The following is a 16,971-nucleotide window of genomic DNA, read 5'->3' as shown; positions in this document are numbered from 1 at the left end:
CCACTGCTTGTAGACCTCTCCTTTTTCTGTAATACTTTTCACCTCCACGTACTGATTTATAAAGCAGAGACTGCAGTAGTTAACCCTTTATTTATCGACACCAGATCCACAATTTTCAGATTTAGAGGTCCCAGACCATCTAAACTACACAAAGGCTCTCTAATAATGTCCACTTGATTGCAGAGGTTTCTCTAGGCCACATCCTAATACCACTACTTTTCACATTATATGTCAATGCCTTGAGACTCAGTGCTGAAATACGCTTTGTTGTGACCTCAGTGCATGGGCTGATCTCAGAAGATGAGACTGTCTAGAAGTAATGACAGAGGTGCATGGAATTGCAAAGCTGTGCATAGATCATTACCTGGTTTCAAATGGTAAGAAATGAAAGCTGTGGTCTTTGATTCGGGATATTGTAAGATAATGAATGGAGACGTGGAAACCTCCACAGAGCACAAGAACCTTGCAACACCCTGCAACAAGAGAAATGGGAATGCAAAAACCTGTTCAAAAGCAATCCAACACCTCTGCTTGCTTTGAAAGCCCAGACCTTTTAAAAATGTTAAGAAGAAATTGAAGGTAGTTTTTTTTCTGGAGTCATACACTCTTCTAACTACTGCATTGCTTGGTTTAATTGGTTATCTTAAGTCACTCTGAAAGGACACATTACCCAACAGTAACTGCTGTAAAGAGTGGCGGATATCTGTCATTCACAAGAGCTTGGAGAGGTTTCATTTCTGCACACATCACCAGTCTTGAAACAATCAGTGATTTTTTAGTAGGCCAGAAAGGATGAACCTTGTGAAGTATTTCATTTTTCACAAGTGCCACACACCTTTTGACAATATTATTATTATTAATTATTATTTATTTATTATCTATTATATTTATTTTATCACTGGCACAGACTGCCAGCAGATGTTTAAATTGTGACATTATTATTCTACCCTTGCTGGTTGAAAAATAAATAGATTTTTTAAAGCATAATTTCTATCACATACAAAATAGTTCATAGTCAATCAATCAATCAATCAATCAATCAATCAAACAAATCTTCTCTGTGAAGGACAACAATCCAGCTCAAATGGCTACTCCATTATCACATGCATTAGTCTGATAAGTATGTGATCAATTCTAAGTCCTCCTTAAATTCAAGGAAAGTCAATTCAACATTGTTACCTTAATTTCCTTGATCCCTTGACTAACAAAAATGAAGTGTTACATATAATATTTTAATTAATTTTAATCATTTTTAAAATTCATTTATATATTATTTGGACAGCACAGCTCTCTGACACATTGTAGGATTAGGAAAACACATTGAAGGACAGAGAACATAAAATATAGAGGCGCTATAACAGCCAGCATTGCTGTTTAAAGATGTGTGTCTGCATTTCGCTTGGCTGTTGTTCATAAGACTAGGAGTCTCGTCTGATTTACATCTCCCCACCCCTCTCCATTCTTAATGAATAAAGGTGTCAAAAATGCCCTTATCAGGTTTTTGCCCAGGGACAATCTTAGCTGCTGAAAATGAAGGCACTATAAATAACACTCCTGCATATTTCTGTTGGTTCTGGGAGTTCCCAATGTTTTTTTTTTTTTTCTGTGGGGAGAGCTTGCTCCTCCCTGGCGTTAGAAGTTTTTGAAAAGCCACATAATTAAAGTGACAGAGTTGTTGCAGGGCAACAGTCCCCATCGCAGCCTGCCTGCCTAACGGGTCCCACCTGAGAAGAGTGTCATCCTCAAGTGCCTTTATCCAAAGCTACTTCAAAAAAGTGCCTTATTATAGCCTCTGCAAAATGCACATTGAAAAACCCAGGCTGGGAAGTCCCATCCCAAGATGCACTAGCCAACCAACAGAAAAACCCAGAATGGTACTGCTGAGAAGCGCTGAAAATATGTGCATAGGACGTGCACCCATAGGGGCAAGATATTTTTGCAAAAGACATACCTGCTCTGCACACAATGGTAACACACTCCAAATTCAATCTCTTAAACTACATTAAAAGTGAGGGGAAAAGTGACTGCCTCTGAAAGCCCAGGATAACAATGGCCTCAGCGGAAATCACATTTCCCTCCCCCTCCCCTTTGTTATCCAGGTTAACTTCATTGGTGGGGGGGAGCAAATCCAAGGAGCAGAATGCTGACAAGGCCGACTCCGGAGAAACCCACCTCAATTAGCTTTTAAAGTGCACTTTATTTTGGTCTCCCTGCTGCCAAATTAAATTACATAATAAAAAAAGTGCAACGGAGAACAAATGAAGTCTAAATTTAAAACAGTCGACATGGATCGATGCTTCCAAGCGTGCTTTGCCACACCATTTTTTGCCCTACTTCTCTCAACACCGCTCCATTTGGTGGATGGGCAATTAACATGTGTGCTTGGGTGTGCATAAACACACATATACACATTTCAATACTTTTTGATTTTTACATCCTCATTTACATCCACAATGCAACAAACATTTTGTAGGATATTCTGAAGTTGGCAGTCCCTTGTTTTAATATGCAGGTGCATGTTACATAATAGATGACCTAACACATTACTCTTTTCTGATTATTCTTTGAGTTCATGTAGCACCGTCTCTTCCATATGGATAGGGACGTAGGAACCGGGGAGACACGTCCCCCCCAGTATTTGTGTGGGCTATTTTTATCCCCCCCAACTAGTTCCCCAATAAATTAATTTCTCTAAATGAGTAAAAAAAAACATTATTTGTAGTCGTGTCACAACAACTGGCAAATTTAGAATAAAAGTTTAATTTGGAAATGGAATATTGTTCTCCCTGATCATTTTTTTGCGAGTGCGCTACTTTTACTGACTAAATCATTAACAAAAAAACATGCAAGCACAATCAACTTGAACTTAAGCCTTGCATGCACCTGCTCCCCGGGAAAAGGAAAAAAAATTAGATTGTTTTTTGGAGTAAAGAGTAAGTAGGCCTATGATAGACGATAGTGTTAGGCGTGTGTGGATTTATTTAGCGACCAGTTTCACATTAGTCATCTCTGAATAATTTGGCAATAGCAATAGCTAGCTAGTTTCTGTACTGTTGAAACTACTTAAATAAAATTTGATTTCAGGATACATTGAATTCATGTTAAATGACGACCGCAAGCACAGTAAACCCATTAAACAGGTTTTTATTTTCGAAGATAACTCAGGGCTCCCGCTCATTGACACAGCAGATTAACTGGGACGACCCAGCTAACTACAGCAGTCGTTTAAAAAGCACTGGGCTAAAAAAAAACATTGAGTTCATGAGGTAACCGCCTTTGCAAATCAAGGACGTAAGAAGTATTCTGGGCTACTTGCTGCCTGCTATTTTTGGTATCAATTTCTCTATAACCTACTACTGAACAGTATTCTGTTTGAGTATGTTGTAAATTTTCACAAATAACATTAGCTTGTTACTTATTTTGCTGACCGTTAATGAACAAGCTAAGGTTAGCTAGCCAGCTGTTTTGTCACTGACATAAGCTTATTGCTGAGGTAAAGTTAGTATCATCTATCTAGCTAGTAATACCGGTGGGAAAATTATGTGGCCAACTTTGTGAAGAAAACTTCACCACAGTATTCAGTCGACATTTTTAGAAACTGCAGACGAATAAATGTTTTAATTAAGTTAAACAAAAAAACGTACACATAGTTTGTACTGTACTTCCATACTTTCCTTTTGTTCAAGGCCACAGATTTTCATCAACATTGTACCTGTTTTCCCTGGCTATACAGTGAGGGAAAACCTGTCTGCTGTGTGTAGTCCATATTTGGCAGTCTTCTGCTGTGATTGGATGGCATGCACCATTCATTACATCAAAGTGTGACATTTGGTTATGTGGATTAGTGTCATACACTTTCCATCTCCATGAGAAAAATAACTGTTCTTATATATAGGACTAATGAGACACAACCTAATTTGGGTGACACACCTTCATGTTGGGCAAACTCTGCATCTCCTATGTCCAGATGAGCTTAGTAGTAACAGAGGTGTGCAGCTCTTCTTGAAAGCACTTTTAAAGCGGTGTTTACACGTGCGTACCTTCTCATTTCAAGCCATCCTGATATTGTTTTATTCTTCAATCAAGATATATGCTCCTTTAAAGGACTGGGATTACGTATACAGACATAAAATTCATAGCAAGTTGTGTCCCCCCCCCAATATCAAACTCTCTCCTACGCCCTTGCATATGGACATTACTAAAATGAGACAGAACAATGGCAAGCATTCAATCAAACCTGCCACCTACAGTCCTTGCACTATAAGTCTATCCACATGATCCAAAGTGTCAAAAATCTAAAGGAAATCTGTAATCAGCACTTGTATCTGTGTCCAGCTAATATGTCCACCAAAGGCTGATACTTCCCTAGTTTTGAAAGAATTGTTTGTTTTGTATACCAAACAAATGAACTGTTGAACTCAATAACACACATTTCCACATGCTCACAAGTTGATCATCAAATGAACCAACTTCATGTCCATCAATGTTGAGCTAATTCAGTTTGATAAGAGCATGCTGATGAATTATGCTTCTTTTTTTTGGAAAAAAAAGGTTTCTTACATTGTTTGGCAAGTACATCCATAAACACTCTCATTGAGCATCCGCAAAACATAAGAGATGTCGGTTGACACATTTTTTATTGTTGCTGGTTGCTCCTACAGTTCACTGTTAATAGTCAACAGTCAACAAAACAGCCCCACACATAAAATGTTGAGTATCATATTGAGTTTCACTATGCCTCAAGTCATAATTATCATCGTGCCTGTAATCTCCTGCTCTGCTGGAAGGTGATACCTGCCATATTAGTGTGCATGACCCTCCCAATGAACTTGCGTTTAGCATGGCCTTGAGAGGAAGGCTCAAGAACTACCCTTAAACAATGATTTATGTAAACCCATGCCTATTAATAACTGCACATCAGTGTCCTTAATACAATTTCGGATTAAGCAGTGTATGTTGTAAAACACTGGAAAAACACAGTTGGGTAAAATTCAAAATTGCAGATCAAAGCTTGACTCAGTCAAAGCCCCGTTATTATCTTATCAATCGCTATGGCCTTATTAGCAGCACAATTATCTCACGGTGTAATTGAGCAAGAACATGGCTCGTTGGCTTCCTTACCACTCCACGTGACTGTTATCCCCCACTCTGAAAGGAGCACACAAACCCCACAGGGTAGCCAAAGGCTTGAGAGAGGCATAATGCATTCAAAACACTTCATTGCCATAACAAGCAGTCTGTAATTATTCTCCACCAAAGTGGAGTGTGAGGAGAAGGTTAGGGAACTAATAACAACAACAATAGAAAATAATCAATGTAATAAAATGAACGAGTGAATGAATGCATAAATGATCGGGAGCCAACGTGCTTGTCGGCGAGTCTCCCTGTTGTTTTGCCTCGCTGAGTGTGTGCATATTTTACACCAGATCAAACTACTTTGATAATTCAGCTGGAAACACAAGAGGCCTGATGAGGAGAAAATTAAATAAGGTAACTAAAGTCAGTAAGACTGTTTTCTTTTTTTTCAACAGGAATTGTGAGAATTGTGGGGGGTGGGGGTTGTGTGTGTATGTTTGTGTGTGTGTGTGTGTGGGATGCTTGCATGTGTTTGTAAACATACTTGTTCCCCATAAGTACCTTGCTTGGGGCCACTTAAGAGGACTGAAAAAAGGAAGGTGATATTTGTCTTGTTAGGAGGTGACCTGGTTTCATAATTGATTAACTGATGAATTGGAAATCTGTGAAGCTGGCTTATCGCTTTCTCGAGGTATAGTTGATTCAAACTCAGCATCCGGGTTAAGATACACACTGCACTCATGCATGTCTGTATGCACAAACACACACACACATTCACATATGTATTTACACACAAGGTCAGAGATGGGGTAACTGCTTTGCATTCCTTGACCCATTCTTATCTCAAATCAGAAACACCAATGATAGGTACATGTCCTACACCTGACTCTCACATGAGGTTTTTGGACATTATGTTAAAATTGCAGCACATACTGTAGTTGCAGTGCAGGAGATAGAAATTGTAAAACAATAATATACATATGTGTTACTGTCTGTGGGTGTATAGGGGTACTGGTCTTTGATTTGGCTGAATAATTTGAATTGGCTGACAGGATCGTGTCCTGCCATGGGCCAAGGATGAGATGGAAAAAAGAACTCAGGACAAGAGAACAAGACAATTCTCTCTCCTTTTCCTTCTTTCTCAACATATAAGGTGAAACATCATTTTACGATGTACACAGAGATGTTGAGTGTGTGTTTGTGTTTATGCGTGTATGTGCTTGTGTGTTTGCAAGTAAGCATATAAGTGAGCATGTGTGTTTGGGTGCATGTGTGACTCTATAAACACAGGTGCACAATGTTGACACTGACTGGGTGTCTGGCAGGTCTGTAAAACTCAACCATGAGCGGGACACTAGTCTGATCCCAAGCCATGACCCCATAATATTTGCTATCTCATTGCCGCATGGAAATGCACATTCTCAAGATAGCATGTCACTGATCCTTTTAGTCTTCACTGCAGAGAAAAGAATGTTCAGATTTCTGAATGTCACAGCCAGACTCAGGAGAAATGACCATGCAGTGTTCAACAGCAATGGCACCAAGACCACCAGAGTGGATGGGGCCATCAAGTGACTTGAACTGTTCAGACCTCTCTGCTGTAGACAGAAGTCCTTTGCTTTTTCAATATGGACCAACAGCTGACAGTACACATGGTAGCCTGCCCAGCATGAGGTTCACAAAGCTTTGCTCTCCCATCAGTAGAGCCCAGAAAGGTCTCCCAACTGTGAGGTGAATCACAAGTAGGAAGGGAAAGAACACAAATACTTTGAGTATTATTATATTATTTTATTAATAACATCACCCAACTACACAGTTACCTCTGTTTCACACCCCAGATCATCCAGTACCTGCTGGAAAGTGCTATCATGCTCCTTCTGCTGTGTGTTGAAGTCTAGCTGTGTAAACCTCTATGTTCAAACATTAATATCACCATACAGTTTAGCAGACTTAAGACTATCATTTGGGTTCAAGCACTGCTTCCTACAGACCTGTGCAAGGTGAATGCTAGAGTGCATAAGGAGTAAAGTGATTATATAACGATATTTTCTCATTTGCCAAACAATGATGCAACTGGGTGGCAGTTTTCGGTTGAAAGGTGGCCCTTGGAATTTTTTTTTCAAAGTGGCTTGACACAACCTCTTTACATCAGGAAGCTGTCTAGTGACCAAAAGGGACTTAATGATAGCATCATCGCATCTCTCTCCTTTGAGTGAAAAGGTCTATTAAAAACCACGGCACAGGGGTGCAGAGGGAACTGACTGTCTTGCAATGAGCTTGATTTTCAGAGGACTACGCATGAGAAAACTGGGTGAGCCAGGTGGCCTGCATTAACGGAGTCCCATAAACAGTTTCACTGCATCTTGCATGAGTATGAGTTTAGGGAAGAGCTGGAAGAGCCCATATATGGTCACTGACCTGGGGGGGGCAGTCTGCTAGCTGAACCAGGGCAGCTGGGACCCTCTCCAGGGGATCCTTAAGGACACTTTTAAAATAGTACCAAAAAGAACATTGCAAATATTAAATACAGCCAGTAAGAATCACATGACTTCCCTGTCACTACTGCTGCAGAGGCCACCATCCCCTCTTAGTGGCCAAAGTCACCATGGTCACTGCATTGTTGTAATTTCCATAGTCAGCTCAATATTACTTTTGGACAGTACTAGGTCAAAATCCCCAATATGCAGTTGGGCTGGCTTGATTTCTGAACTTTGGAAAGGAAACGGTGGGGGGGTGTCCCCCGTGGGAAACAGCACAGAGGCAGCTTCTCTCTCTCCCCCTCTCTCTCTCTCTCTCTCTCTCTCTCTCTCTCTCTCTCTGTCTCTCTCTCTCTGCAGCTCTCTCCCTTTTTCCCTGTGCCTCGCCTTGGTGGGCAAATCCTGGGATCAACCAGAGCAAGCTTGTGTAATCAGCTGGCTGGGACACAATTTCTGCTGAGCATAGAGAGAGAGGGAATAAGACACAGAGAGAGGAAGAAAGAATAAGAGGGGGAAATAGGGAAAGGAGGGAGAAGGAAAAGAGAAAGAATGAGAGAGAGGGAGGGGGGGCAGGGGAAGAGCCCCAAGCACTGTAAGTTAACAGTCTAAGCACATACTGCTTGAAAATGAATTCATTAGCAGAGTCACCATGTGGACTAATTAAAAAAAGAAGCATCTCTTATTGAGAACCACTGATTTTTCCCCTGTTGCATAAAAAAATGCCCTGCTCTGGCCCAGCACAACAGTATTGCCCTGTGGCTGAATGGCATGTGTATCAAAGGTAATAAAACCCATATCACATCAACATCAAAGTGAACCAAAAATGAGACATATTAAAACAAACTTAAGAGTTGCATTCATGTCAGAACATAACACAGTCCCTATTTTGTACGTTTTAGTCTGTATAAATTCTCTACAGAAAATAAGGTGGACCGATACCATATTATAAATCCCTTTATGTTTGGCCTTTCATCAAAACACTCTCACTCTGGGCATAAAGAGATAGGGATAAATATCCATATATGGAACCTTGTACCTACATTCCAGATTGTACACACCTGCTTAGGCAACACTATCTCCGTTTGCCCTGTCAATCAAGCACCACTGAATTGAACAGAGAGGGAGAGAGGAGTGAATAGTGTAGAAATTCTGTCCTCAATAGTCACATATTACCACTATGGTGTCTTTTTTTGTAACTCTTAACTCTTGTCTCTTAAAAATATATCATTTTCTGTGTTCACATTATACTTTGTCAGCGCACATGTATGTTCATGTCCTATGTTGTAGTAACACTTTCCATTGTATTGTGTGTGACAGCTTTGGCAACACTGCTTTGGTTATCCTGCCAATAAAGCACAATTGAATTGAATTGAACAGATAGAGCAAGCGAGTGTGAGAGAGAGAGAGAGAAAGCGCCCGAAGAGATCATGATGACTACATCCTTCTGTCGCATGGGCACAGACGTGGGAGCAAGCGCACACACATGGCACCCGTCCCCTGAATGCAGATGGCTTTACACAGACAATCCCAGCAGCCTTTGCTGCTGAAACACATTGAGAGCACAGCCTGAGCCCAGTACAGTGAGAGCCTGGCCCAATGTGGAGCCAAATGGGCGGCCCCGGTCGGCTTTAACGAAGGGGGAAATTCATAACCGTGGGTGCAGCAGGGACCAAATAATAAGGGAAGGCAGTTGGGCTGGTGAGTTCTGGCATAATGTGCCTGCTAAGACAGTTTCGATGACCATATACAGCACATCAGCCAATCAGACCTTACAATCTCCACATAACGTAACCACATAGTTGGCAAGCTGACAAAAATTAGCGTATGGGGGTCAGCTCGGTTCCTTTTCAAATCTGTTGGTTTGTCCAACCTGACACTTCCCAGTCCACACCCACCTCCAAATACAGCCAAACCCTGTTTTCAATGTAAGTGCTGTGTGGGGTTCATTTGTTTATATACACCCGTACTGACCGGGGGGGTTGGGGCCGGCCCCTGGGGGAGGCAGCGACAGCAGCGGTGGTACATTTGCGGGAAGGAGAGACGGCGGGCGAGGTCCCGCCTCAGCCAGGCCATCCATCACCAGGACGCGTCCCCTGCGCACAAATACATGAATAACAATGTGCATTTCTATAAGGCGCTCTGGCAAATGGGGGGAAGGGGGAGCGGGGGGATCGAAGAATTCAGAAAGACAGAAAGAAAGACGCAGGCAATGTGACAGAGGCTGTGCGCCATTCACTTCCACCCCAACTTCAGTCATTCGCCCTACAGCACGACTTACACTTTAGTCAGCCAACGTGCAGAAATAAAATATGACAGTCCCCAGGCTGTCTATATACATATGAGATGTATTCACACAGTCCCTGCAAGGTCATCCCATAGTGAGCCCTCCCACTAGCCCAGCTACCATTGGAGTGATTATCTTCTTGTATTCTCACAATGGAAAAGAATGTTCTCTCTGACAAGGCACAGCTGTGTGTCACTGCTGCCTTGTTTGGACGGACTCCGCTAGGACTGACTAATGCAGGAAAAAAAGCTTTATATAGATGAAAAATGAGGACTGGGGAGGACGGGGAGAATCCTATTTTAGTCCACAGAGGCGCTTTACCTTTCTGGTTCAACTGTGCGTGTAAGCGTTTAGCAATCCATCTTCTAATTAATCATGTATGCTAATCAATCATAATTACTGACTCCACATGTAGCCTGGCTAAATTCAGCCCCTGAATGGCAGTGCTCCAGCATATAAATATCTCACAGTCCTGCCTGCCTGTTGTCCTTTATCTGTGAACTGATTTTCATTCCCTCAAGCTTTCGCTTGATTTGAAACTTAAAGAGGGCACACAGGATGGGTCTCCAAGGCAATAAACTCAGGGAGAGGACTTGGTTGGATGGCCCGAGATAGACTTTTGAGAGCTAATTCCAAGGACACACTTTCCATGTGGTCTATTTTACTTACAGACTTTTTACAGATGTTTTGCTTAATTTTACACATCATACTTATAGACTTTTTTCCAGAAATATCCATATTTATTTCAGTCTAGATGCAGCTAAATGATAATCCCTAGGTACACTGATGAGTTTTAGTTTGTGGTGCTCAGTGGTGTTAAAATGGTCATGAGACTGGATCATGATTAGTCTTCCATGGGGAAAACCGCCTTGGCACTGAATGAAAACTAAGCAGATTCAATGGAGTGCTTGCAACACTAGAACTGAACAGTTGCCCTGACTGGTCCTACACTGAACATACAAGAGGGGGAACATGAATTTCATGGTCACATCTCCAAGATGGACCCTGAGGCCTATACATATTAAGGAGTCCAAACAACCTAAACATGGAAAATTTTAGCAATGGATCCCATATACAGTGTCCTCAATATTTATCATATTTATATATATATTTTTTTTTTATTTTCTGCAGTACTCTTACTTGTGACAATATAACATTACCTTCCTATTAAAACTGAGGTATGCCATTATAAATAAATAAATAGATAAATGATGAAGCTGAAAGAATTATCCAATTAGCACATTTTAACATGTTAGTACCATCAAGGAAGGACATATGGAGGATGCTGTATTTAGTGCTTCTTGTATTTAAAGCACTGTATTTAAAGTGCTTGAGGACCTTAAAGTGCTGTACATGGCGTATTTCTGTGTTTGTGTGTGTGTGTGTGTGTGTGTGTGTGTGTGTAATACCCACCAGGTTATGCAGGCAGGGATCCAGCCATCAGGGAGGCAGCCATTTTGCAGCAGTACCCCCATATAATCAGTTTAGGTATAGGAACAAGCTTTAATGTCAGTAAATAAACTGAATGATAATTACAGGATGACCAGACAGAGCAAGCCAGGTGGATGCCAACAAACACACCTACTCTAGTGATATATATATTATGGACTCTTAAATGAAAGCCAAAAGACAGGGCTTTAACATCCTATCCAAAAACACGGCACCTCACAAAGATCTGTGTTCCCATCATTGTGAATCATCCCTCATGATGATTGTGATCTCTGCTCTGCTTATTACCCAACGGTTTGAGAAATACTCCAGCCCAGCGTTGACTGCAACATCTAGATCTGGGTTGGTTTTGCATCTGCGACAGTGAACAGAACGAAACAGGCAACACTCATCTTTGTCAGCTGCAGCTGGCCAAATCGCTAATCTCCTGCAAGCTGGGAAGCAAATGCCCATGGTAACAACAACAAAAAAAGGACTATCTGGAGGGTTTCGGCAGTGCTCTTTCGTTAGCACACAAGGGGCGCATTAAAATCACCCCAGCATTGTGCATGCCGGAATGGCTGTCTGATTAGCCAAGAGTAGGGGAAACAGATTCGCCAGCGTGCATAAGAAGGTGGTGGCAGTACATACACTGTGCACTAAACCAATTACAGGGCCACAGAACGCTGTATTTTCAGATTAGTCAAACAGAGGAATTAGAGACAGAATGGGGGTAAATAAAGACAGCAAGAGAGAGGGAGCGAGAAAGAGAGAAGGAAGCACATTAGACACACTGCTTTAAATAACATGGGAAAAGGCACACATGCCAAGCGTCTCCTTTTGGAGGCCCATGAAGTGGATGCACACACAAGGGGAATGTCCAGTGCCTTGGGGACTACTGTCCCCTTACGTGGAAAAAACTCACAGAGACCACTGAGGGCGTCCCCCACCCTGTACTGTTACCCACCATCACCAAGTGACCCTGAAAATGAGGCTTTAAATCTGGGAGCTTGCCACGGCCAAAAAGAAAGACAAAAAATCCCACAATGCCTTTGACAGCATTCCTCTATTTAGAGTGTGTCTCATCAGGTGAGGTGAGTGTCAAACCACCGTGCACTCTCCCATACACACCCACTCCTTCCGAAGACAGCGCGCTTAGCCATCGGCATTACGCAAACAGTGCCTTGTCTGCTTCAGTGTTTCTGCAGCGGTGCACACTTGAACCACATTAGAGGGAGAACTCTTCATGTGCCATTACTCAGAAGGGAGAGGGAAGGCACACGACTAATCTAATGAAGTTGAACCAGAGCCAAAATGAGGGCTATGCACCAATGACGCGTAGCCAGAGAGGGAGAGAAGGGGAGAGTGAGGATCTGGGAGAAATGCACCACACCTCGTCCAGCTGCCTTCACTGAGAAAGCATAGTTCTAATTGACTCTGGCCCAGGCTCTGGGGTTCACAGGTCGGTCATGGGGAGAAACCCTATAGTTGCTGTTTTTAATAGGACCCCAGCAGAACAGGAGGATTATGAAACCAAAAAGGGAGTTGAATAGATTAACTCCAAAAAGCAGCACTAAATGTGAGAGGTGCTGTGGCGTGATCTCTGATGATCCAAAAACCGTGTACTGATCATTCATGGGCAATGTTCTTGTGTTTTGAATAGAGCATTCAGATTGCAAGCTGCCTCATGTATGACTCCGCTACAAGGAGGAAAAAAATAGAAAATGGAAACTCCTGTCATTTTAGACCTCATTCATATTTCATGAACGTCCTTCTGCTCCAGAGGAATGGGAAGATGTGTCAGGTGGCTTCATCTGAAGCGCATCACTTCATGACCAAACCGCTGTTTTAATTTAAAGTTAAGTGTGGCCTGGTATCACATACACAGCAATGCAGAAAACAGAGCCGAACACATCCTGTGTGGACAGAATTGTAAACAGAGTCCTACGTGATAGGCATCAAGAAGGCCCACTTAATTATTTCCAGGTCAGTGAATCTGCAGCTTTTTTTAGATTTTGAGGCTTAAATTCTATCACTAGTAAAATCACATGTGCCTTTCCTGCAAGTCTATGGACCAACTTGAGGGAACTTATGCCCATCTCCTGCATGCTTTAGCTGTTCAACCATCCATTAATATTTCAAAGTTCATTTGCATTCTTTGCACTTATGGGTGTGCTCTTTTGCACTTGAGGAATAATTCATTTCACTTCTACACCCCTGTTGAAAGACTGACAGCGGTCGCTCTGAACCCAAACTAATGAACGCCTCATAGCTAGACCAAGAAGTCATTAGAAAGCGAGATCAGAGTCTGTGGTTGTATGATGTCAATCTCATTTTGAGTTGAAAATCAAACCGCTTGTTTGGCTTGAAAAGCATTGTGAATGCTTTGTTTTTAGAAATGCAACTCTTTGTGAGGATTCATCTATGGAATATGAGGAGGGAAATAAAGGAGCATGAAGATCTTGCCATTTAGCCCAGCATAGACAGAAAATTATTACATAAGCGTTTCACTGAATACCCTACAGACCACTGTCGAAACAGGGTCACTTTGTTTTCATAGTTGAGGCAAAACCACTACAACCCCTGACCCCCCCTACACCATCTGTGACAGACTCAAGCTTGATGGTGAGAGAATCATTAGATCCATTCCGAGCCACCCGTGCTTCCGAGTTTTTGTTTCCACCCCTCCCTACCTTGCCCTCAGGGTGCCCTCCTGTCTACACCATGCCATTTAATGAGAGCTCTTCTCTTTCATTTCAGGTGATATAAGAGAATCCGATTTTGCCTGAAAGCAGAAAAAAATCACCTAGCTGCAATTTAGCTTTTAGAAAATAAAATGATCACCTTGAATGAGTAATAGGAGCAAGACTGACAAGCAGCATCCCTTTCATTTTATTTCTTCAGTGGTATGCAAATGAGGACCACGCCGATGGCGGAAGGTTGAGGGCGAAGTGGAAGAACAGTGTGCCAAGAGCCCTAGGGGTCCCACCTGTTTAATTACAGGCTGGGAGCGTGGCCACTTGGTCCCGTTAAGACCCCTGCAATAAAAAAAAACCTCTCCCTCAAAAAAAAGCAAAAATAAAAAAACAACAACAAAGAGAACCTTTTACCTGCCATCTTTGATATAAAAAGTTGGATGGGGAATGGAGACCCCCCTGAAAACTTTGAAATGTCGCTCCATTTTGACATGGATGGACAAGTCCAACCTTACAGATCCGAGATGTTCGAACAAGGCTGTCTGCCCTCTAGTTCTTTTCCCTGATTTTTTACAGATGGTAAAAAAGGGAGAGCACGAGAGAGAGAGAGAGAGAGAGAGAGAGAGAGGGAGAGAGAGAGAGAGAGACATTTCAAATGCATGTCTGCAGGGATATTTTTTGGTTCGGTGAAAAGGAAAATAAACGAGTAAGCTTTGTATCTGCTTTTCAGGAAGACAAAAACACAAATCAAAGCAAAGCAATATTTAGAAAAAGCCCTGGTGCATCTGGGACAATTCCCACCTCGTTTTTTTTTTTTTTGTTTGTTTTTAGAAATCAAACGCAAGCCCTCTTGCCTCATGAATATGGCAATACGTGCCATTTGGGTCATTAATATGATATTGTGGTGACTGGGGCTTGCTTAATTAGCAATCAACACAAAGGCTGTTTTGCTCTTGAGTTACCAAACACGATTCCTGCTGTAGCTTGGATTTGATTCAGATGATGACCTCTTTTTTTCTTTTTTTTAGCATGCCCCAATACCGGGTGCACTTTTTGCTGAAGCACCCATCCGAAGATTAAAAAAGAAAAACCATGTTGGAAAATGTAGAATCTTTTCAATATGTTACGTGCAGAAATTTGTGGGAAGAGTTTTGATGTTAATTTTTCCACACACTGTATCCAGACTTCTGTGGAACACTGGTGCTCAATGCTGCTCTGTCACCAGTTCCCTATCAGCTACCCTGACACACACACACACACACACACACACACATATACATAACTCATACTGTAACATGCATACTGTAATGCTATTGAGCTTGATTTTTAGGCTCAGTGCTGTTCAGAGGCACCACAAATCTGATCTCTGTATGTCCTGGATTTAGCATACCCCTCTCTGAGCCCACAGCATAATGGATCATTGAATCTGATCTCTGTGGAAAAAATATCTTTCTGGGCATCACTTTCTCGGCAGAATATAAATCATGGAAGGATTTTAAACAGATATCACCTTAACAAAAAAATTACAAAATATATCATAAAAAAACTTGTTCTACTGTGTAGTTGAGTATTAAGAAGTACAAAGACATTACAATCTGTAATGAAGAACACTCATAGAAGTAAAAGAAAAAAGAAAGCTAAAAAGAAAATACAGAAATATAACCCAGATTTATGCACCGATAATATTCTTTCTGTGCCGCTAAGACTAAATGACAGTTTTGCTACGTCAATTAATACAGTTGTCACCAGATAAAATACAGCACACCATATCATTGTCATTAAGATCATTGAAGTTAGGACAATGGCTTGACAGTGCGGCAAATAACAACTGTCTGATATCATTGTATAAATTACACTTCAATAAAACATGACTCAGTCTCAATTGACCTTTTCTGCATAAATAACAGAGTCGCTAGTCAACAGGTGTGTTATTGTGTCACCTGGTTTCAGTGGCAATGGGTGCCGCACTGCATCATAATTTGTATAGCACCGGTCCAAAACAACACGCCCACGGAGTCACCCTGGACCATGCCGTGAGTGACACGCTATCTGTTTGTTTGCCGCTCGCTCCTCTCCGGAGCTGAATGCTTTAGCACACCTCCACCTCACCATATGCTCCTTAGACAGGCATGCTCCATAACAGAGAACACACAGAGTATAGCAACTGCAGAGGGGGAGAGAGAGAGACAGAAGGAGAGAGACAGAGATAGAGATAGAGGGGTAGAGGTAAGGAGGGGTACCTTTCAGCCTCCTTTATTTAAAACCATGAAACTCAACAAATATTGTCATTCATCAAATGAAAAAACTCAACATTAAGAAGAAAAACCACCACCCTTCCAGAGGACTCAAAAAAAGAGATTGGGGGGGGGGGATAAAAGGAGAGAGAAGAAGACAGAGAGGGAGAACGTGTGTCATCTCACACCTGCTGCACCTCCTGGAGGAGTGTGGGAGGAGCAGTGTTTGCTGTGGTTGGTTGAGGAGGTGTGGTAGTTGTGAGAATGAGGAGGCCAGATTGCATTGCAAGCTCATGATTACCATTACTTCCATGTGTCACCTTTTCAGGGTGGTAAGTGCACTATTATGCTTTACTATGACATACGAAAATTCACCCTTCCTTCGTGTGCCTCAGCTTCAGATGAAATACTGTTTTAGCCATGGCAAACAGCAGGAATTGATGCCCATTTTCTGATTCATCATGAAAGGGAATGAGTGATTGAAAGGAGAGAGACAATGAGCGAGAGAGAGAGAGACAGAGAGAGAGAGGGTGAGTGAGAGGGAGTGAGTGACAGACAGAAAGAGAGCAAGAGAGTGAGGAAGTCAGCAAGAAAGGGAGCAATGGAGGGGGAGCAAATGTGTGAGAGAGCAGGAGAGTGAGAGAGCCACAGAGAGAGACAGAGAGAGAGAGGGAGAGAGAGAGAGAGAGAGGGAGAGAGAGAGAGAGAGAGAGAGCAGAGTCGAGTCTGTTCAGTATGTAATGCATCACAAGATCCAATAGAGAATGAAGGAGCAC

At 42.0% G+C, this 16,971-nt stretch overlaps 1 protein-coding gene across 6 annotated transcripts in view; it reads right to left on the bottom strand.

Moving 5' to 3' along the window:
• lrrc4ca (leucine rich repeat containing 4C, genome duplicate a) overlaps nucleotides 1-16,971 on the bottom strand; it is a 253,048-nt gene that overhangs the window by 33,500 nt on the left and 202,577 nt on the right. For 2 of the 6 annotated variants that reach the window (XM_036534953.1, XM_036534952.1), the window contains one exon: nucleotides 9,525-9,646. The exons of the other annotated variants lie outside the window; for them this stretch is intronic. The gene's annotated coding sequence lies outside the window, so the exon portion shown is untranslated. The remainder of the gene's footprint in view (nucleotides 1-9,524; nucleotides 9,647-16,971) is intronic. 6 annotated transcript variants of the gene reach the window in all.

Source organism: Megalops cyprinoides, chromosome 8 (assembly GCF_013368585.1).
Source record: "Megalops cyprinoides isolate fMegCyp1 chromosome 8, fMegCyp1.pri, whole genome shotgun sequence".
Lineage (NCBI taxonomy): Eukaryota > Metazoa > Chordata > Actinopteri > Elopiformes > Megalopidae > Megalops > Megalops cyprinoides.
The sequence above is the reverse complement of the archived record's forward strand: the minus strand, read 5'-3'. Positions and strand labels throughout refer to the sequence as shown.